The following is a 24,500-nucleotide window of genomic DNA, read 5'->3' as shown; positions in this document are numbered from 1 at the left end:
CAAGTTTTAAGGAAGTAGGGGAGAGTCACTACAGAATCCATAACAAAAGGCAAACGGCAAGTGTTGTAGTGAGTTTCACTCAGGACCTGGCTGATCTAATTATCATTGGCTCATATAGGAGTTGCTGGCCCCTAGAATACTGAGAAGATAAGTGAATCTGGTGACTTTATTAAAGCTCAGAGATGCAAATGAGCAGCCTTCACAGGGTCGTAATGAATTCCAGCTGCCTTTTTAAAACAATGTGTCCCTGCAATGTCAACTGCACTGGGCTCATCTCTGGGGTGAACTCCACACAGGATTAAAGATATTGTCTTCATCAGGACCAGCAAGTGTGACTAAATAAACTTAAAGAATCAAATGCAGGCCTGTTACGTTTTACTTGACCTGACTTTAGACAATAACATCTTTGTGTGCATAGTTTCTCACCTGCACAGCAGAGTAAGAACTTTTACTCAATATGGGTTACTGAGGGGATTAAATTGGATAATGGCTTGTAGTGCTTAGTTGGCAAAGGAGCTGGGGTCCTAACTATTTTCATTTTTCCCATTTAACAATGTTAAAATTTAACAGTTTTTCCTATTTAGCGATCTCTGTCTCTCCCCATTTTGCCTCCCTTCAGCCTCCTCTCTTTTCTTCTCCATGTCCTATTCTTGTTTCCCTCATCACTCCATGCCCGCTCCCTTCCTGTACCATCTCTTCCCCAACCTAAACAGACCCTTGCTACACAGCCCAGGCTAGCCTTGAGCTCACAAGCCTACCTCTACAGCAGTCTTGCCAAGTGCTGGGATTCTAGAGTGTACCAGCATGCCCACCTCACGGTTATTTATTTCAGACCATGATCCTGATAACAGACTGCATATGACACAGATCTAACTTTGGAAAACCACTATAGTTTACACTTAGGAACATAAGCATTTTGTAGGAGATAAAAATCTAAAGTCAACAAGCTGGCCTGGCAGGGAAAGGGCTTGGGCTAACCCTGACAACCTGAGTTTGATCCCCAGAACCTACAAGGGGAACAGAAAAGAGTAGCCTTCCTCTTGACTTCCACACTAGGGACACAGCATTCATGCCCCCTGCCAACATATACAAAATAGATAAAATTTTAGAAAAACAATTTTTAAATAAGGAAAAGAAAACTCCAGTGTTTCGTCATGGTGAGTTTGAGGCTGCTTGGGAGCCCTGAGTGTTAACTCGTTTGGAAAGTGGCATGATCTATTTTTAGCATGTCTCACGTGCGACAGGAATGTGAAATCTCTCTAGCTTCTCAGTGAATGTATGCCCAAGAAATCAGTATTGAATGTTTTAAATCTAGAGATGAAAAAGAAAATTCTAAAAGGGCAACTCTAGAAATGCTATTGTCTCCAGACGGAATTTGTGAAATCCTAAGACAGTTCTTATCTTAAAATAATTGACATTTAAAAACTTAAGGTTCTGCCAGGCAGGGGTGGCATACTCCTTTAATCCCAGCACTTGGGAGGCAAAAGCAGGTGAATCTCTGAGTTTGAGGCCAGCCTGGTCTACAGAGCAAAGTCCAGGACAGCCAGGGCTACACAGAGAAAATCTGCCTTGAAAAACAAAAAACAAAACTCTAAGATTCTAGGATTGGTAAAGTGCGTGTTTAACACACATGGAGCTCTGGGCTTGACCTCAGCCCCGTGTAACTGGGCATGACGGCACACGTGTAGTCCCAGCACTTGGTAGGTGGACTCAAGAGGAGTAGAAAGAAGTCCAAGGTTATCCTGAGTCACAGTCAGTGTAAGGCCAGTTTGTGCTACCTGAGACCTTGTCTAAAAAACGATTAAAATTAAGGTTCTGAACTCTCCTATTAAAATGTGTACTGCTGTGGAAGGGTTGGCGCTTTTTTGAATGTTGGGCATAAAATCATCATGTAAGACTGTAATTTTACTCCTACATATACCCAAAAGAACCGAAAACAGGGCTCAGACCAGTGCCTAAAAGCAGCATTCCGAGGTGAGGGTGTAGTTCTGGTAGAGTGCTTGCCTAGAATCAGAAGCTGGGCATGGTAGCTCATGTCTGCAATCCCACCAACTCAGAAGGCTGAAGCAGGAGGATTGCAGGAAGGTTGAGACCTGCAGGCCTCTCAGTTGATAGTTAATGAACGAATGGTGGGGGCAGGAGGAATGACGGAGTGAAGGAGAGAGAGGAACCCCTGATGAGTGTACAACATGGAGAGACCTTGAAAACACATGGAAACCTGGGATAAAAATGTCTGATTCCATTTCTGTGAAGTAACTCAGAGCATGAAAAGGCAAATTCATACGTTAGCAAACCAAAGAAAGGAGAAGAGAGCCTGGAGGAACAGAACGACTTTGCCTTAAAGCAAACAAACAAACAAACAGACATAAGAGAAAAGAAATCCTATTCTCTACTGACGTGATAACCACAAAAGACGTCTTGTACTTAAGGGTGGATGGATGATCTGGATGGGATGGATGGCACACTCTTTAGGGAGGCCGGCTGGAAGGCGAATTTCTGTGAGTTCATGGCCAGCCTGGTCTACACAATGAGTCCCAGACCAATCAAGGACTACACAAAACAAAACGAAAAAAGAGTTGATGAATAAACTCATGGTAGTGCAATGTTATAACTCACCCTACAATGGAAAAATTTAGGTAGGCTAGCTAATGATGTCTAAAAGAATCAATCACGGATTCTTCAGTCAAGACTCAAAAGAAGGACCAAGGGCCTGCAAGTTGGCTCGTGGGTAAAGGTGCTTGCTACCTAGCCTGAGGACCTGGAGCCCCAAGTGTCAACACTGGCCTAGTAAAAATCACCATCTGATTAATATTAATATAGTCTAATAAGAAAACTTTTCAAATAACTGAGATTAACAAAAAAAATCTCAGAAAGTATTTAAAGAACTAGAACTATTTTGCTTTTCCCCCTTCCCAGCTACTTTGAGAGGAGCGGCGTCCACCATACACTCCCCCTAGTCCTGATTGCTAGCACTACGTGGTCGGAAAGCAACAGGGCCAATAGACTGGAGTCTCTAGAACTGGGAGTGAAAATAAAGCTTTGCAAACAAGCAGATAGAGGGGCAGGGCTAGCAGGGATCTACCTAATTTAAAAAGTGGCCATCAGGGGTTGGGGATTTAGGCCCTGGGTTCGGTCCCTAGCTCCGAAAAAAAAAAAGTGCCCATCAGCCCACCCCTTAAGTACTACACTAGAAAATGTGTGACTTTTATTAGTAATCATGGCTGGCTATCAGAAATTATGTGGATTTGGACAAATCAATATAATATTATCACTGTATGATAATTCTGCAAAGAAAGAGTTCCAAAGCGATTCATATTTCCTCCAGAAAAAAAAAATCATAGTCTGGCCCGGCAGTGGTGGCACACACCTTTAATCCCAGCGCTTGGGAGGCAGAAGCAGTGGGCCAGCCTGGTCTACAGAGTGTGAGTTCCAGGGCAGGCAGGGCTACATAGAGAAACCCTATGTCAAAAAACAAAACAAAACAAAACAAAACAACCCTAGTCTACACAAAAGACCAAATGACATGAGGCATGAAGAGCCCGGTGTTTAGGCTGTAGGTTCCTCGTCATACTGTACTTAAGGACGTTACTGCATTGAGGCTCTGTTACTACAGCCTCAGCTATAATTCCTACGTAGCCTGCCTTAAGAGATTCAGAACGACATCCACATGTTATCGCTCTTACTCACACACCTAATTATAGTTAATTTGATAGACGATAGCTTTTATTTTCCAACTGAGAATTCTAGAGTTAAAGGGAAGGTTTTAACTGGCTTACTTATGAGTCCACTGGTCAGCTTTTATCCTGCAGGAACTGCATGAGAGGCTAGAAAATTACTATGTTTTATGAGTCCTGTAAATTTCTTTCTTAAAATAACCTGTACCACACAGGTCTACGCAACTTACAGGTTTACCATTAATGTGTGACTATGGAATTTCAGAGTGTGGGTCAAGCCAGTCCTGCCTCTGTTCTTATGAATGGACATCGTCTTAGAATAAACTCACACCGTAAAGCCAGGCATGTGGGGCACAGCCTAGGTTACATAGCAAGACACCATCTTCTCAAGAGAGAGAGAGAAGGGGAGCTATTCTCATAGGTTCACACACTGGATGTTCTGTGCAACGGCGACAATTTCGAGTTGTAGTGCCTTGTGGCCGCCATGTGCTATTTTCTGCTGGCTGTCTGCAGAAAGAACTGAGAAGAGCTCACCTGGATGACGGCCGTCTCCAGAACGAGGCAGCACCGACCCGTGCAGCAGCCTTGAAAACAACTCACTGGCTGTAGTGCATGACGCATGCGACTGAGAAGTCAGTAATACTAGGGATGGGTCCAGGTTACACTGCTTGTTAAGGGGCAACACCTTCAAATCCCAGTCTTTCCAAAGGAAATCATACAGGGGCATGAATGCAATGGGACTCAAGTACGCACATGAAAGTACTACTCAAACCCTTATCACTTCAATAATTATTATATATTCCAATACAAGTTAACCTTATACTCTCCTTTATCCTTACACAAAATCGGTCAGTGATGCAAGCAGCCATGTCTAACTTACCTCTAAGGGAGAGCTTCACGATCGCACCCCACCTTCTTTCCTCATTAGAATGATACTCCTTTTGTAGAGTCAACTTAAGTTTTATATCTGATTTTATTTTTGAGATGAGTTCTTGGGATGTTGCCCAGGGTAGCCTCAAACTCCTGCATTCCAATGAGCAAATGGAGCGTCTCTAGTAATTGGGACTCCAGGCGGGAACAGCCCACAAGCTTCCACACAGGCTTCCACTCTCCGCTGCAGCATTACACGGTGGGCGCCATACACTGACCTGATGAGGTGGGGATCGAGTACAGAAATGACAGGTCCAGACACATGGACCTAGAAAAACTGGGATCAGGAGGTCTAGGCTCCTGGAAAAGCTGCAGGATCCAGGAAGATCTGAGTGTTCATGGTATACAGCTGACCAAGGAGATGGGGTTCATGGTATACATGATATACAGCTGACCAAGGAGGCGGGGTTCATGGTATACAGCTGACCAAGGAGGCAGGGTTCATGGTATACAGCTGACCAAGGAGGCGGGGTTCATGGTATACAGCTGACCAAGGAGGCGGGGTTCATGGTATACAGCTGACCAAGGAGGCAGGGTTCATGGTATACAGCTGACCAAGGAGGCGGGGTTCATGGTATACAGCTGACCAAGGAGGCGGGGTTCATGGTATACAGCTGACCAAAGGAGGCGGGGTTCATGGTATACAGCTGACCAAGGAGGCGGGGTTCATGGTATACAGCTGACCAAGGAGGCGGGGTTCATGGTATACAGCTGACCAAGGAGGCGGGGTTCATGGTATACAGCTGACCAAGGAGGTGGGGTTCATGGTATACAGCTGACCAAAAAGGTGGGTCTAGCTAATATCAGCAGGAGCAGTTTCTGTAAGGGAGCAGTGTTCAAGTGAAAAACACCCTGAAGAAGAAAGCCACAGTGGACATTTTCGGCCCACCACACTATCAACATCCACATGTGCACTCTAGAAGGTTTTACCATCACTAAGCCTCACCCAAGGGTTAGGCTTTACCACGGGTCTGAGGTCCACTTCGGTCCTTTACATGGCCACACCCATGATAACAACTCGGATCCATTCAGGACTTGGGGTTTCCTCTGTTCCCCAAAGTTCTGATTTTCTAACCGATGCCCATTGATTGGCCCCTCCTACCCCTCCCTTGTTATTGAAAATCCTGCTCAGCATCCAGCTCATTCTGCTTCCTGTTACAGACCTTCGAGCACTTTAATCCAAAATGTGAAAAGTCGGTTTAGATTAAAAACAAAACCGGAGAAAAACACTGAACTTGATAATGACATTTCAAAAAAAAAAAACTAACAATGGCTTTGATGAAATATCTATTATTTTAAATCCTATCAGCAAAATACACTGCGGAGTTAAAATGTCAGATAAGTTTTATTTGAAACTCAAAAAAATATGGAACATTTCTCAGAGCTGTGTCATTCTTTGCTCAGGGGCCACACTAATCGTCTCTCTGTGTTGTTCCAATTTTAGTAAGTGTGCTGCAAAGCAAGCACTCTTCTGTTTCCATGATTCACTGATCTAGCCCCATTCTAATACACACACACACACACACACACACACACACACACACACACACACACATATATGGTTTTCTTTTTGGTGTTTTGAGACAGGGCCTCAGGCTGGCCTTGAACTCTGGGTCATTGTAACTAAGGAGGCCTTCAACTCCTGACTGTCATGTTCTACCTCCCAAGTGCTGGAATTGCAGGTGTGCACCAGCACGTTCAGCTCTGCATATCCTTATTGATGTATGACTTAGGGACGTTTATGCATGCATATCCTCATGAATGTGCTTTGTGTCCCACTAGAGCCCATCAAAGTTCCTCGCATGTACTAAATACCCCTGACCCGGACTGCCTATCTGTACGCCTAGCTCTGCACCGTGCTCCAATCTGCTGTTGTCACACCAAGCTAGGTTGGCTCCAGTACATCTGTCTGCTTTCACAAAGGCAAGAGGAATGAAAGTAAGGAACTCTCATAAAATAAGGAAAGTTTTCCACTTCTGTGATGTTCAATACTTTACATGTGAGCTCCTTTTTTTGTGACTGTAATTTTCCTTTAAAAGACTAATATTACATCAGGTTTATCAATATAACCTATTCCCTCATTTAATCTTGAAGCCAAATTGTTCGCACTCAGATCCCCTCATAAATAAACACAATGTTCCAATCGAGCTGTTGGCAGCAGAACGTGTTCACAGTGAGGAGCCGTCACTGTCTTGGCAGGAGTGACAGAATTAGCTAATTACAGTACAGTCTCCTATATCTGTTTTCATTGGGATAAGGGACAATCTGGCGATATCGGAAAGCAAATGATCCAGAAGGACATCTTAAGATCCTCCTGCAAAGATGGTAATCTCCTTCTAAGTCATCTTAGGTTGGGTCTTTCTCCACATAAAATTTCCATGATGGTAAGACAAACTCCAAGGTGTTTTCAGGAGGATGAGGCTTGAAAACCCCACTGTACAAGCCAAGAAAAGCTATCTTGGAGTATCTGAAAACCTTCAGGGGTCAGAAGATTTAGAGTAAAAAGAAAGATAAGAAATAAAAGGTAAAATCAGCCCCTGCCATAAAAGAGATCAAATTTTCTTTGGGCGAGAAAGAGTTAAACAGGAGACAAACAAATGAACACCTTTGAGAAGCCGTGTTCAGACGCCTTCCTTTTGAGAAGCAGCTCAGAGGTTCATGGGGAGCCTGCTCAGCATGGAAAATAAAGAATATCAAAAAAATTAAAAAATAACATTTCTTACTGGCTGAGTCACCAATTATGGTGCTGGTCTAAGGTGAACATTGTTTTGGGCTTTAACACTGAGCTACAAGGTGCACACCTTTGATTCCAGCACTCAGGAGGCAGAGGCAGGCGGTTCTCTGAGATTTGAGGCCAGCCTGGTCTGCATAACCCAGGACAGCTAGGGCTGCACAGAGACACCCTGTCTCAAAAAAACAAGCCTTGAGCTACGCAAGAGAAGAGACACTTCTTTTTCCGTGATTTATAGACTGCTTGCTTCTAAAAAGAGACAAGAGGAAACCTGCAGAATAAAACAATGTGTGCTATTTATAGTTAAGACAAAAATGTATCCCACAAACAACATAAGAAAAAAAATGTCTACGCTGAGGTGAGCTAACAGCTCGATCCCCACCATTTTCCTTCCACGCAGTGTGAATCTGTCAAGCACAGCTTTTGCCACAAGCTCCATCACAGAGTTCTTGAACAGACCACATTATAAAGTCCCCTTCTTAGGGAGCTTAGAGAGCCAAAAATGAAATGGAATTCTAAGACATCTTTCCTGCCTTTGTTTCCTTACCTTTTAACAACAAAGGATAAAAATGCTAGTATCTTTCTTGGTTTTGGAGGAGCTTGTGGGGTATTTTGTTTGTTTTTAGATGTGAGGGCTCGCTGCATAGCTCAGGTTAGCCATTGGCCCATGGCAGCCCTCCTTACTCAGCCTCCCAAGTTATTGGTAAGGATGCAAATGGAAAAAAATAAAATTATACCATTAGATATGTGAGTCCCAACTGCTTGGGGTTTGCGTATCAGATATTTACTTTATGATTCATAAGAGTAGCAAAATAACAGTTATGAAGTAACAACAAAATAATTTCATGGTTGGGTTCACCACATGAGGAACTGAATTAAAGGGTCGAAGCTTTAGGAAGGTTGAGAACCACTGCATTAGAGGATGCCTTGGTTAGGGTCACTACTGCTGTGGTGAAGCACCATGACCAAAAGCAACCCAGAGAGGAGAGGGTTGAGTTCAGTTAGGGAAACAGAAGCAAGAAGCTGGAGCAGGAACCTGGAGGCAGGATTTGAGGCAGAGGCCATGGTGGAGTGCTGCTTCCTGACTTACTCAACTTGCTTTCTTTTAGAACCTAGGACCACAGACAACTTTAGCTTATGTCAAATAGACACAAAACAAACCAGGACAGAGGAGCAGCAGAAACCCATTCACTTTTTTTTTTTTTTCTTTTTTTCGGAGCTGGGGACTTAACCCAGGGCCTTGTGCTTGCTAGGCAAGCACTCTACCACTGAGCTAAATCCCCAACCCCGAAACCCATTCACTTTGTGCCTGTTGGTCAATAATCAATAACATCTTATAGAAACGGGTAACGGGTCATTTGAGTCATATGGATACCTACACTTTAAGACATCTGTTAGTAATGTCTTCATTTTTTCCTACCAATTTACTTCTGATTGCACAGTGCATGGAAAATAATAAACTTTGACCATGGAAAACAACGCAGACCAAGATCACCATTATTAACACCATAATGCAAAAGATGAATTTAAATTTTCTATTTTAAAAGGCAGACTCCCAATTACATTGTTATAGATATTTAAGTCTTCCAATTTTCTCCTAGTGAATCAACTATAAATACAGCTATAAACTATAAATATTCCAAGTCAATAGAGCACTAATTTACTTTGGAAAAAAAATACCAAGATAAGTTACCTAAAATGCTAGCAAAGATGTGAAAAATATTCTCAAAATAAATCATCAACAAACAAATTCATTATCAAAATCATGAAAAGGAGGTTGGCATGGTGGCTGACCGTTGAATGTCAGTTATTTGGGTGGTTGAGGCAGGAAGATCATTGCAAGTTGAAAGAGCTGAAATCAGTCTAAGCTTCATATTGACTTTCAGGACAGCCTGTGACACAGTATGGACCCTATCCCAAAACAAAAACAAAAACAAAAACACAATAGGGCTGGAGGGATGACTCCCAGGTTCTCAAGACCCATGTGATTCACAACCTCTTATAACATCTGTACTTCTTGGACGCCTCCACTCATGTGCACATACCCACACATATATCTGCCATTTAAGAAAGAAAGCAAGTACTTGAAAACAACAGCAAAGCAACTGTGCTCTTCCTGTTTGGGACCAAGAATTCCTGCTGAAAGCTGACCAACTTACACTTTTTTGACTTACCCTGCCTGTAAAGTACACTGAAGGTTTGCTGGGTGTGACACGCAAGGGTGTGGCCAATACCATCCGGGGAAACTTCTTAGGTGGGCTTTGAGAACAGAAATAACTTTGCTGGGGCAGTAACTCCGCAGCTACAGGGCATCTGCCTAGCATGTGTGAGCCTTGGGTTCGATCCCCAGCACTGAAAAACATTTTTTTAACTGAATAAAAAGAAGCCCAAAGAATCGAAGAAAACCAGTGGTGTGAAGTGTTATCCCTGGTGCTGTAAGGACTGTTCTAGAACGTAACTGCAGCACTCTGAGAACAGAACGCAATGTAGTAGCAAGTCAACTGTATCAGCAGATGGTCCTCACTGCCTGCGTGGCTCCAGCTGTAACATCCCAAACCAACAGCTGAGTTTCTTTTAATGTATCCGAAACTTTCTTTTTTTCCTATGGTCAGAATAAAATTGGACCATGAGTTTTCTAGAGAAAGTAACATTTAGGCTTTCTTTTTATAAAGCAATTTCTGCTTATTTGTATAGTTAATTTTAGTCACCTTTAAAACGATAGTCCTTTATGTTAAATAAGTTGCAAAAAATTAAAGCGTTCAACTAGATGAAGTATAATAGCCCTGTCTCCATCAATCCTATCTGCCTCCTCTCTCCTGTACTGGCAGGTGCCAGGTAAACTGACCCATTTAACAGAAATTCTGCCTCTTTGGTATGAACAATTCATCTTGCTTTGACCAAGCATGTCCACATAAATGGCCAAAGCATCATCTTTAAATCACTGACATCACCAGAAATAATTATCTTTACATTTACTAATTAACATAAAGCACATACTAATCAACATAAAACACATAAAATAAACTATTGCTTATTTTTAATCTAATTATCAGTTTTCAGCTGATTCTATTACTTAGTTGAAGTAAATTTTAAGTTAGTACCATGTTTACTTTAGTCTTATTGTTGGAGCATGTTGTATGTACATGTTGTATGTAGATTGTTTGTAAGAAGCTCTTGCCCTATGCCAGGCACCACATTAGGCGCTTTGCATAGAAATCACCTAATGCTTGAGGTAATCTGACCTTCTTATTCTGAGATGAGGAAATAGAGGCTTAAAGAAGTCAGCTCACGGCCCAGGGCAGCACAGAGCAGAGCTGGCAAACCTGCAGATTAGCATCTTTGAGACTGCTTACGCTTAGTCCTCTGACTCATAGCAATTCCACTATAGTGGTTCCTAAGACTATATCAAACCCCATTCTGTTGATATATGTCCATAAAATATGGTACTGGGTTTAACAGAGACTTTTCTACACGCGTATCATGTTTTTTGAGCATACCCCCACTTCCTACCCTTCCCTTCTCCCTTCTTCCCAATTTTTTCTCCTGGCGGATATGGCGGATATGAAATGCAGTGGAAATTCTGAAGAGGTGAAGGCTGGGAGCACTGCACACATTCCCAAGCATGGTTGGTGCCTGAAACCTGTAGTCCATTACTTAGGAAGATAGTTGTAACTGACGTTCGAGAGTATCCAGTGCCCCTCCCTGGCCTCCAAGGGCTCCTGCATGCATGTGATGCAAACAAACTCACGAACACACACACACACACACACACACACACACACACACTCATACCCCATTTTTAAAAAATCTCAAAATAAACATATCAATAACAGCAGACACATACGATCTCTGTAAGAGTGCAAGGCACTAGGAATGGAGTCAAGAGAGTCAAGTGAGGACAGCATGGGACACGTGAGACTGTGTCTCATGAAGAAAAGAGAGAGGGGTGAGGGAAAGAAGGGAGAGAGGTGGGGAGGGAAGGAAGGAAAATATCAGTAATAGCTTTTTTTTTTTTTAAAAGATTTATTGTTGATTTTATGTAGCTGTCTTCAGACACACTAAAAGAGGGCATCAGATCTCATTATACTGACAGTTGTGAGCCACTATGTGGGTGCTGTGAATTGTACTCAGAACTCTGGAAGAGGAACCAGTGCTCTTAACCGCTGAGCCATCTCTCCAGCCCCCAGTAATAGCTTTTTAAAAGTCATTTAAGAGATGCAGGGACAAAAATGGAGCAGAGACTGAAGGAAAGGACATTCAGTGACCAGCCAACTTGGGAGGGATCCTTTCCAAACCTGGACACTATTACTGATGCCATGTTGTGCTTGCAGACAGGAGTCTAACATGGGTATCCTCTGAGAGACTCCACCAGCAGCTGACTGATACAGATACTTACAGCCAACCACTGGAGTGAGATCAGGGACTCCTACGGAGAAGTTAGGGGAAGGACTGAAGGAGCTGAAGGAGATTGCAACCCCATAGGAAAAACAATAGGATCAACCAATCTGGACTTCTCAGAGCATCCAGAGACTAAGTTGCCAACCAAAGAGCATACACAAGCTGGTCTGTGGCCCCTGGCACATATGTAGCAGAGGACTGCCTTGTCTGGCCTCAGTGGGAGAAGATGTGCCTAATCCTGTAGAGATTCGATGCCCCAGGGAAGGGGAATGCTGGGGGGTAGGGGGAAGGTGGGTGTAGGTGTGTGATGGGGGGGGAGGACCCTCTCAGAGCCAAAGAGGAGGGGGAATGGGGTGAAGAACTCTAGGAGGGGGGGACTTGGACGGGGTGGGGACAACATTTGGAGTGTAAATAAATAAAATTTAATAAAAAATAAAAGTAATTTCTCATAAAAATAAATCAGTTCTCACCTGGTGATAAACGACCTTCACCCTTATCCTCATGCACAGTTGGAAGCATGTTCTTTACCCAGAAAGCTAGCAACTCCACACAGAAAACATATGGTCTTTCTCAGTACTTTAGCTGCCTAGGTCTATAGAACCATAGGGAGCTAAACAGAGTTGCCCCACAGTTACTTAGTGGTGAGAGCATATGAATCCTGCTTTTAGTATTTTTAATTGTGTGTATGCACAAAAATGCCAGCTCCTAAAGAGAGGGTTGAGGCGTCAGATCCCCTTGGAGCAGGAGTTGCAGGCAATTGTGAGCCATCTAATGTCGGTGCCACAAACAGAGTTTGAGTCCCTTGAAAGAGAAGCAAGTGTCCCAGCCCCTGTCCCCAGTCTACCTCTTGCTTAAGAAATTGAGCTTATTTTACAAGAACAATGTGTGGGGGTTAGCATAATAATTTATCATAACAGTCCAAACCTTACTAATACAATACCAGGGCTAGGCATGATGGTGCACACCTATAATCACAGCTCTGAAATCATCCATTTAAGACCAATACGGGCGACACACCAAGGCTTGTCTTATAAAGACGAAAACAGTTTACCAGTACTAGTGTGGATTCATATCGAAATAAATCATATGAGCCCAACATTGTGGCTTAAGCTGAGACAAGAGGATCAGCACGAGTTGAAGACCAAGCTAGGACACACAGTGAGTTCCAGGCTTCCATGGGCTACAGAGTAAGATCATGTCTAAAGCTCGGGGGAAAGGGAGTCAGTGAGGAATCACACACCTTTAGGCTTGCTTTCTTTATACTAAAGGTTCAGTTTTTATTTTCTGAAGACTGAAAAGGACACAGAATGGTTTCCAAGGCTACTCTGTGAAGCTGCATGCTCAGGATTTCAGAATATCTCCCAGCAATTCCATCAGTAAACACACCGTCTGCTTATCTTTGTGCAGATAGTGGCATCATTAAGGAGTGACGGCAAGGATCTGAGGATACAGTTCACCGGCACAGACGTGCTTAGGATGCAAGAGGTCCGTCCTCAACCCACGAAACAACAGCACCAAGAAAACGGCGAGAAGCTTCTGTACCAGGGCTTGATCACGTCTGATCAAACCGGAGCTTGGACAAAGGCTGGGTGCTGGGGTCTTACAGCCATCCAGCTTCCTGGAGGCTGACACACAGCGAGCCTGGAGCCTTGGAGGTCAAGGCTATCCTGGCCAGCAAAGCAAGACCTTGCCTCCAAGGAGGAATGATGGTGATACAGTGAAAGTAGATAGAGTTAACATTTTTATTATAATAATGAAATTTAATGAGTCATAACACGTAAGATGAAAAGCTAATCTTTTTGTGGCTTTTCGAGACAGGGTTTCTTTGTAGAACAATTCTGGCTCTGTTTTCTTTCTTTTTTTGGGGTGGGGGAGCAGGTGTGTATGTGGGGTTTTTTGTTTTTGTTTTTGTTTTTGTTTTTGGTTAGTTGGTTTGGTTTGGTTTTTCAAGGCAGGGTTTCTTTGTGTAGCCCTGGCTGTCCTAGACCTAGCTCTGTAGACCAGGCTGGCCTCAAACTCTCAGAGATTTACCTGCCTCTGCCTCCCACAAAAGTTACTCTCACACACTTGAAATGCATCATCCTTTCTTCACCATCTCCATGGTTATATAAAATAATGAGTGACCATGTATACAACTCCCTAAAGCACGCTAAAGGAGCAGTTTTGGTGTGAACAAGAAAACAAAACAGGGCTGGGGAAATGGTTCAGTCGGTACAGAGCTTATATAAGCATGAGGACCTGAGTTTGGACCCCCAGCACCCCTGTAAGTGCTGGGCGCCATAGCGCGCATCTGTAACCCCAGCGTTCTGGACACAACATGGTCCCTGGGGGTTGCTGGTTAGGTACTCTAGCAAACCAGCAAGCTCCACGTTTAGTGATAAACCCTTTTTTGAAATATATGTTGGATAAGCAATTGAGAAAGATGAGACATCTTGATGTCGACTTCTGACCACAATATGTGTGTATACTAATTACATGTATACATGTATATACATGATCATGCACCGAGAGGGAGAAGAGGAGGAGGAGGAAGAGGAGGAGGAGGAGAAAGAGAAAGAGGAAGAGGAGGAGGAGGAGAAAGAAGAAGAGGAGAAGGAGCAGGGGGAGGAGGAGGAGGGGGAGGAGGAGGAGGAGGAAGAAGTCAGAAAGCATATCCCATCACCTGCTAGTGTATTACTTAACCCTAAGTCCTGGTAGCCTAGAAGAAAGGGAGACAGAACACACTAGTGCAGGGTTACTGATGTTATCTCTACTCCTCTGTGTAGTCTTAATTCATACAGGTTTCTGCTAAACAGTTATTCTCACCTAACGGGAGATTCGTCTTTAGAAATTTTAGTAGATGGAGGTGCTACTGGGATTTAGGAAGCGCAGGACAAGTGTGCTATTAGACATATGACTGTGCACAACAGAGAAAGAACAGTACCCTAAATGCCAACATCATGTGGACTAAAAACCCATGAACCCATGCACAGCTGCATGTGGCATTTCTGAAATTCTCATTCACAATACACACACACATACATACATACATACATGCATACATACATATATACCTACATACATGAATCATTATACTATATAGCTTAGACACAGATGCTGAACTCAAATTTGGAATCCTACCTCTCATCCTCTTTGGTATTTGCCTACTGCCATGTATCACCATGGCCACCCCAAAATATATAAGAAACTCATCCAAATCAACAGCAAAACAAGCCATCCAATTAAAACTGGGCAGAGGATTTAGTAGACATTTCTAAGGAAGACATACAAATGGCCAGCAGGACTATGGAAAGGTGTTCAAACGTCATTAGCCAGGTAAAAGGTAGGAGATAAGTGTTGTATAGGTTGTGGACGGCAAGAATCTTTATGTAAGGCTGGTGGAAATGTAAATTGGCAAAGCCATTATGGAAAACAGTATAGAGATTTCTCAATTGACTTTACATTAGAAATAGAACTATCATATGATTGATCCAGCAATCCCACTTCTGGGTGCACAGCCAAAGAAAATGAAGTCAGCGTTTCGTGTAGACGTTTGAGTTCCCATGTTGACTGTAGCATATTTATGAAAGCCAAATATGAGGACAAGTGTCCACTGGATGAACAAAGAAACATGGAGGATATGCAGCAGACAGCATCCAGCCTTTGAAAAGAAGCAAATCCTGTTATTTGAAGCCAAAGGGATGAAGCCTGAGGACATTACACAGAAAGGCAAATGTCACCACCTTACATCATCAGACATTCTCTTGTCAGCTTCCTCCCACAGACACAGGCTACTTATGACATCTACATGCGCTGTTATTAAAAGTCATTTAAAGATGACTTAAAGTATTTAAGAAGATAAAATGGGTGTGTGTAAATTCTTTAAAACATCTCTTTGTGTATGGGGACATGCACAGGCCAGGGCCCATGTGTGGAGGAAGGGACAACTTTTCAGAGTCTGTTCTCTCCTTCTGCCATGGGTCCCAGGGACCGAACTCAGGTCATCAGGCTTGTGTAGCAAGTGCTTTATCCCCTGAGCCATCTTGCCAGCCCTGTATTTGCAAATTCTACACCACTTTATATGAACAACTTGAACATCCTTGGACCTTGGCATCCACGGCGAGCCTTAGAACTCCTCTTCTGTGGGTACTGAGTGGGAAGGGTGGCTGCACTAATCACTTCCCATGTAGAACCTAAAATTACCAAGCTCACGGAAACCATAGAATGATGATAACCAGGAGCTGGGACATAGTGGCCAAGAGAAAAATACGTGTTGAAAGCACACATGTTGGAAGCAGGCACGAGAGCTCAGTGCATATAGACACCTGCCCTCAAGTCTGAAGGTGGAGTTCAGTTCCAGAACACTTATGGTGGAAGAAGAGACCCGACTCCTGCAAAATGTCCTCAGACCTCCACATGTGCCCTGAAGTATGATCATGGCTGTCCTCACAGACATATAAACATATATACATGCACAAATACCATACACACATGCATCAAACATACATAGAAAGATAAAAGTTCATTTAAAAAATTGAAAGATATTCCCTAAAGAAATAAAATAGTTAGAATGCAGTCTATCAGGCTGGGGTGTAGAGTACCCATCTCAACTGCACAAAGCCCTGGGTTTAATCACCTGTGCCATGGAAACCAGGTGTGATGCTGTGCACCTGCAACCTTACTCAGGAGGTAGAGGCAGAAGGATCAAAAGCTCAAGTCTAGCCTTGGAAACAATAGTCCCCCCTCCAAAGAAAGAACAAATAAAATCATAATGCTTGTATGTGAAAACAAAGATATAAGATAATGAAAAAAACCCTGCAATCAGTGACCTGTAACCAGGCAAATAGAAAAGTAACGCAATCAAAAGTTGGCACTTTGAAAAGATCCACTGAAGAGAGTCAACAAAACTCATACTATCCTGATAGACTAAAACAAGAAAAGCATGTGAGAGCGGGGCTGCAGCTCAGCTGGTAGGAGGCTCGCTGTGGCGGATTGCCCCCTCCCCCGGCCCCCAGTGTTTGGTCCCAGGTAAGAGAAGTGTTAGGAGGCATGGCCTTGTGAGAAGAGGTGTGTCGTGGTGGTGCTGGGGTGTCCCAGGCCCCATGTCTGTCTGTCTGCTGGGATTACAGGTATGCCATCATGCCCAGTTACGCAGTGCTGAGGTTAAGCCCAGAGCTCCATCTGTGTTAACACGCACCTCACCAACTGAGCTGCATTCCCAGCCCCAGAATCTTAGGGGTTTGTGGTTGTTGTTCTTTAGTTGTTTGTTTTTCAAAACAGGGTTTCTCTGTGTAGCCCAGGCTGTCCTGAAACTCACTCTGTAGACCAGGCTGGCCTGGAACTCAAGAGATCTGCCTACCTCTGCCTCCCAAGTTCTGGGTTTAAAGGTGTGGGCCACCACTGCCTGGCTAAGAGTTGACTTGATCATGGTGTGTCCTCATAGCAATAGATCAGTGACTTAAACACTCACCTGGCATTTGTGGGAAATGACAGCAGCAGGACTCAGTGTTCGAAGTCATCCTCCACTGCCTAACAAGGTGAAGGCTACCTTGAGCTATGAAGATTCACACACACACACACACACACACACACACACACACACACACACACAAATAGGGCCTGGAGAGATGATTCACCAGTTAAAGCATTGCGGAAGACTTGAGTTCAGTTCCTAGTACCTACATCAAGCCACAAGTACCTGTAACTCCTGTTCCAGGGGTTAATTGCTAAAATTCCTTCTCTTGGGGAGACGATATAAGCCCCCAATAACAAACCAAGATACAGCACCACCAAAGTTCACCCTAGGGCATCAATGAGTTTTATGAGCTTACTGACACAGCACAGGTGAAGGGTTCCTTGCAGGATTTTGGGTCTTCGCCCTCCCACAAAGGCCACGCTGGAAATCGTTCACCCAGTAGTGAAGATTGATTTCCTACAGCTGCATAGATGACACCACCCTCCCCTAGTCTTCCCTGGCTTATATTCCCAGGCTATCCCCCTGGGCCACATACAGTTAGGATAGAATTGCATACAAAAGGTAGTTTGGAGTGGCTGGATGCTCAGGTGAGAGTCTCATGACCCTCCCTGAACCTCCTACAAGGGGATGCCAGTCAGCAGGCCCAGCTAGGATAATCTTTTGAAAGCAGACACAGCTGGGGTTGTTTGGCAGGGAGGACAGTCCTGTACGACAGACTCTGAGCACACCTGCGCACATGGGCACATGGGCACATACTCTACGCAGACACACATAATTATGAAATGAAGCCTTTAGGGGCTGGAGAGGTGGCTCTGCAGCTCAAAGTACTGACCACCTACCCACGTCCCCACATGGTGATTCTGTCTGGAACATTCATTTCAAGGAATCTGATGCCCTCTTTGGCCTCTGATGGCACTGAGCATGCGTGGGACATACAACCATACATGAAAGTAAAGCACCTATGCACATAAAACCCTTTAAAATATATAAATAAATAAAATACTGGAGAGATGGCTCAGAGTTTAAGAGCACTCACTGCTCTTCCCGAGGTCCTGAGTTCAAATCCCAGCAACCACATAATGGCTTACAACCATCTGTAGTGAGGTCTGATGCCCTCTTCCGGTGTGTCTGAAGACAACTACAGTGTACTTATATATAATAAATAAATAAATCTTTTTTAAAAAGAAAAGGATAATATATCATCGTGACTAACGGGGCTTACTCGAGGAATTCAAACTGAAAATACGATATTCTTTACTTTTCTCTTCAGTGCTGAGATTCAACCCAAAAGCCTCGTACATGCTGGGCAAGCATTCTGTGTCTGAGTTGCATCCCTGAACCTGCAATTCACCATAGTAACAGATCAAAGGGCAAGAATATACCAAGACCCAAAAAGGTATATAGGAAACATCCAACAGAGCTCAACATCTATCCACTGTATACATGCTGAGAGAGTCAGGAGCAGAGTGAGACTTCAGCCTAACAAAGGACATAGAGAAACAGCAGTGAGAAATTGGAGCAGAAACAAATGGAACCTTCTTTGAAGTGTCATTTAGGAGAAGAAACCTATCAACTAAGACCAGATGAAAAGGACCAAAAGCATCCGCACTGGGAGAAGTGAGTGAGTGAGTCTGACCTGCCTCACGATTCCACATGCAGCTGCGGCCACCATGAAAGGCGGAACAGGCTCCTTCTGTCTGGAAAGCAAATGACCCTGTCACTATTAATCTGGGGGAGATGGTCCAACTCTTAGGATGAAGATCAAGGGGAGGTTCATGGAGAATGCTGCCCTAAAGACTGTAAAAATAGAAATGCGAACAAGGGTTTGTACAGAGAATTGGCATGTTCGTGGTTTAAAAGGAAACTTATTTCTATATGCAGCAAAACCTATTTTTAAAAACCATTAAATTTCAAAATTACAATTTCTTTTTTAAGTTCAGGTTTATTCTTATGAAGTTTTCATCATCATAAATACATATATTAATTCTACAATTGAAACACCTACTAACACCTGAACTCAATTAACTTAATGCATCGAATATGAATCAGACATCTAAATTATAATTTATATGGTTGTATTTATTCTGTTTAAAATAGTAAAATTTCTTTTTCAAGGATTTTAAAGATTTCTCAATCAAGACTCAATGTTGTGTTCAGCTTGTAAGGAAATGTGCACACTGGGAAGAAAGGTTGGGCCCCTGTAATAATAGCAATCATCTTGGTTTCATTTGGTTTTCAGACACGGTCTCACTATATAGTCTGTGCTGTGCTGGCAGAGGTCACTAGAGGATGTGGGATCCCTGGAGTTACAGAAGTGAGCTGCCATGTGAGTGCTGGGAATTGAACCCTGGTCCTCTGCAAGAGCAGTAAGTGCTCTTAACCTCTGAGCTGTCACTCCAAGGGATACTTACTTTATCTATTTGTGCTCAGTGGGATGCTGGACATCCCTTAGGATGTATATGAAGGTCAGAAGACAACTTGTGGGAGCCCAGGGCAGGACAGCAGGCTTTGAGGCAAGCTCCTTTATCCACTGAGCCATCTCACCGGCTTGTAAAATAGTACAATTTCTACACTTAAGAATCTAGAAATTTAGTTTACATGTAGGTATTAAAGATTCCAAATTAATTTTCCATTTTCTTTTTTGAGACAGGGTTTCACTATGTAGCTCAGACTGGCCCTGAATCTTGACATCAATGCTAGTATGGGCTCACACGACCACATCCGTCCCCATGGTGTTACTGAGTGAGTAATTTCTGTATTGGTTGTGTGCTCTGTAGACCCTGTGGAATGTCGAATGCTACTCAAATGGGAATATGACACATACATTATTAGTCCACAGACTCCAAGAGTAGTAAGTTACTCTATCTTCGGAGAAAAATCAGTTTTTAGACTTTTCAAACCTGGGTCTCATGTGCCCTAGATTGTCCGAAAATGTGTCAAGTAGGCAGGAGTTATCTTGAACTCCTGATCCTGTTGCTTCCAACCTCCCAAGTGTTGGGCTCTCAGGTGTGCACTACCACACTCAGTTTATGCAGTGATGGGGGTGGGGGAGCCCAGGGAGTCATCAATGCTAGGCAAGCATCCACCAACTGAGGTACTCTCCAGTCTCTAGACTCTCATTTTTAAAAAATAAAATAAAATTAGGAGCTGAGAATTGGTAGTGCACAACTTTAATCCCAGCACTCAGGAAGAGAGGCAGGCAGATCTCTGAGTTCAAAGCCAGCCTGGCCTACAAAGCAAGCTCCAGGATAGCCAGGGCTACACAAAGAGACCCTGCCATCTTGTCATTTACTAGTGACTTTGAGTAAAGCTTCAACTTTTCTGAGCCTGGGATTTCTTATCTAATTGAATTTATGACAATTAAGTATACACAAAAAACTATACTGAATGCTGTCTGGGTCATAGTCAAGGACAGTATCATTTGCCAGTTACATTAAATAGTACAAACCTTCTCTCTCCTGAAATTCTCAAATCAAAATTATATACTCCTAGTTGCTTTCAGTGTTTCCAAAGATCTTCCTAGAAATTCATCTAAGAAAATTATCCCATGAAAGATTACTAGCTTAGGTAAAAAGATGAAAATTGCAAAATTTTTAGATAAAAATAAACTCCAATTTTCAAAATATGGGACTGATTTATATAATACAGTATAATTACAATTCTGTAAAATTCAAGTCTATGGAAAATAACTGGAAGGGGCTCACAAAATGAAGTTGTCCAGAGTTGCAGAATTACTCACAGCTAGCCCTGCTTTGTCCCTACTCTTAAAATAAAATAAAATTTTTAACAATAATTTTTTTTTTTTTTTTTTTTTTTTTTCTTTTTTTCGGAGCTGGGGACCGAACCCAGGGCCTTGTGCTTGCTAGGCAAGTGCTCTACCACTGAGCTAAACCCCAACCCCTTTTAACAAGAATTTAAAACTGTTTCTTTAAAAATTGGACGAGAGAAAGGACAAGGACCTTTAACACATCTTGCTGTGACAACTAGATATCCACGTGCACAGTATAAGTCCCCACTCCCTGCACACACGCAAGATGTATGATCGCAAATGCGCTGTGGACCTGGACTCCAGCACTAAAGCTGCAAAACTCTTAGGAAACAGAGAAGTCTATGGACTTGAGCTCAAGCAACATCAAAGGCACAAGTGACAGGAGAAATACCATATAAATGGGATTAAATCAAATCCAATGGCAGGCGTGGGGAGGCAGCCTTGAGGCCCGGCACTGGTGTGCGGTGGGGACCAGAAGCTGGAGTTCCAGGATTCAGAACAGCAGGGGCAGCCACACATGTGAGGTCTGTTCTCAGGAAATGGACCTCCACACTGCCCAACAAATAACACACTTGTAAATATACCATCAGGACAGTGAAGATGGGCCAGATGAGTTGGCTCAGGCCGTAAGGGGGTTTGCTGCCAAGCCTGAGGGGTCTGGGTTCTAAACTGGAAACAGCACAGTGAGAGAGGATTCCCACAAGTTATTCCCTGGCCTCCATAGGTGTCCTGCAGCTTGCACACCTCTACCATAGGCTAAACAAATGAATGTGGGATGAGGCAAAGGATGTTACTGGGGAAGCCCTTAACGCTGGGTTTGATTTCCAGCATCACAAAACCAGGAGAGAAGCAGGCAGTAAGGCACTTATTGTGCAAGTGTTGGGTTCCCTGAAGCTGGAGGTGCAGACCCTCCTGAGCCTCCTGTTGTGGGTGCTGGGAACAAAACCCAGATCCTCTGGAAGAGCAGCAACTGCTCTAACTGCTGAGCCATCTCTCCATCCTCCTCCCGCATTCTTTAAAAATTTATTTATTTATTTTATGTATATGAATACACTGTAGCTGTCTTCATGCACACCAGAAGAGGGCATCAGATCTCATTACAAATGGTTGTGAGCCACCATGTGGTTGCTGGGAACTGAACTCGGGACCTCTGGAAGAGCAGTCAGTGCTCTAGCCACTGAACCGTTTCTGTAGCCACTCCATTTTTGCCTCCCTGTTTTTTTCTTTCTTTCTTATTAAACACTCATTCCGTAGCCCAGGCTGCCTCCATCCTGTGGCAATCCCACTGCCTCAGCTGCCTAAACTCTGGGAGTGCAGGTATGCACCACTGGGTTTGGCTCTTTTGGAGATTAGCGATGGGGGATTTTTTTCTGTTCTTTTTAGTTGTACTTTCAAAAAGAAAATCCTGAAATGTGTACAAGTCTTACCTAGATGGGAAAAAAATGTTATTTAAAATACATATTGGATCGTTATGTAGATTTTATAACGATAACAAAATGTTATCATGTACCATAAATCTTTCGGATCCGAGGCACTGATTGAATAGTGAGCAAAACACATTTCCTGCCTTTACTGAGCTCATGCCCTACTGTAACACTTTGAATTCTACTGGGATCTAGAACATTCTTTCAGTTCTTAAGCGCCTTGTATTCTGTTTCAAAAGCGTTTGTTCTGACCTCCACACACTGTACTTGACTTCTCCTACCCAACTGGTAAATGCTACTTCAGTATGAATCAAATCCTTTATTTTCATGGTTTTTATATTTAAATATTTAGGGTACTCTTTATACTTATGTCAAAAATTCATTTTTCCCCACTTTTGTATTAAATTTAGACCAAAACTTAATGTCCAAGTAGTATCATTTAATGTCCAAGTAGTATCATTTTGTTTGAGACAGGATCTCACTGTGTAGCCCTGGCCAGCCTAGAACTCACTATGTAGACCAGGCTGGTCTCAAACTCACAGAAATCTGCTTGCCTCTGACTCCTGCATGCTGGGATTAAAGGTATGCATCACACACCCGGACAAGTTTGTTTGTTTGTTTGTTTGTTTGTTTGTGTTTTGTTTTAGATACATTCTCCTGCAGCACGGGGGCCTGAGTCAGTATGCTAACCAAGGATGAACCTCCTATCTCTACATCCCAAGGGCTGAGATTACAAGCATGAGTGGCCAGGCCTACCAGAAATGCCTTTTCTTGAGTGAAAATGAAGCTTGAGGCTAGCATGCTCCAGGCTGTGGGTCCTATTTCCATCAGAGGAGGGTGAGATGGGGAAGTGGGGGGGGGGGTTGGAAGGGGATGGGAGCTGTGATTGGGATGTGAATAAATAAATTGATGGGAAACAAACTGAAACCAAACAACAACAACAACAACAAACTGTCCTGTAAAAATCTCAGTGATCGGTTTTTCTTAAGGATTCAACAGAGAGCCCTCTCCCTGTGTGAGGGTGAGAGTGTGCTCAGGCAGCTTCCGGTCCCTGCTGCAGCGCCTCTCTCGTCTGATGTCATGTCTTCCCTGCCACAAGGGCTCAATCCTTCCGGAACTGTAAACAAACAAGCAAACAAGCAAACAAGCAAACAAGCAAACAAGCAAATCCTTTCCCCTCCTCCTTCCTGCCAAAAAGTAACTCAATGGATAAGTTACTATTCTGCCACACTCATTTAAATTTACTAGCTCATACATTTTCATTATAGGGAGATATGTGCCAGCAATGGAGGCTGAGGAAGGAATGCCCTTGTGTTTGAGGCCAGCCTGGGCTACATAGTGAGTTCTAAGATAGTCAGGGCTAGAGAGACCTTGTCTCGAATAAATAAGTAAACATCCATTGAAACCATTAAAACCATGCTATTATGAGGCACATGATTTAACTTTTTTTATTTTATGTGTCTGGGTGGCTGTGTGCCATGTCTTTGCAGCAGAGCTTAGAAGAGGGAGGGCATCTGATCCCCTGGAACTGGAGTGACAAACTGTTGTCAGCTGCTGTGCAGGTGCTGGAAATCAAATCATGGGATAGAGAGAAAAGACACAAGTTCTCTTCATACCTCCACAGGCACACTATAGCATACACACACAGGCATACAAAGTGCATGCACGCTGACACAAGCACACAGGTAAATAAAGTTAAAAAATAAGTATATAATATTATCCACAAATGTTACTATAGCAAATTATGCATAAAATCTATGCAGACAGCAATGTTAGAATGTACAGGTGCCCTAGTTAGTGAGTGCTTTTAAAATCTTTAATTTTGGGTTGGGGATTTGGCTCAGTGGAAGAGCGCTTGCCTAGTAAGCGCAAGGCCCTGGGTTCGGTCCCCGGCTCCGAAAAAAAAGAAAGAAAAAAAAAATCTTTAATTTTAAAACCAATGTGTTTTACACCCAATACACTCATTTCTATACTATTTCTATCATCAGTATTCAAGATTACTTACCACTAATTATGGTTTCAAAGACAGTTTCAAAATATTAAGCATGGATCTCTAGTTACATTTAGAAACATTGAAATAGCTCCTTGTCATGCACCCACACCCACCCACACGTACTTA

The 24,500-nt window shown here is 43.2% G+C and overlaps 1 protein-coding gene and 1 non-coding gene across 2 annotated transcripts in view; both read right to left on the bottom strand.

The window, feature by feature from the left end:
* The window catches only part of Ppm1e (protein phosphatase, Mg2+/Mn2+ dependent 1E), a 136,469-nt gene that overhangs the window by 91,350 nt on the left and 20,619 nt on the right, over window positions 1-24,500 (bottom strand). The window lies entirely within an intron of this gene.
* LOC116910778 lies at window positions 5,965-6,071 on the bottom strand. The gene has a single exon (XR_004389284.1). It is a non-coding gene; the product is annotated as a U6 spliceosomal RNA (small nuclear RNA).

The sequence above is a fragment of the Rattus rattus genome, chromosome 9 (genome assembly GCF_011064425.1).
Source record: "Rattus rattus isolate New Zealand chromosome 9, Rrattus_CSIRO_v1, whole genome shotgun sequence".
Taxonomy (NCBI): Eukaryota; Metazoa; Chordata; class Mammalia; order Rodentia; family Muridae; genus Rattus; species Rattus rattus.
Note: the sequence above shows the minus strand (reverse complement) of the source record. Positions and strands in the feature narration are given on the sequence as shown.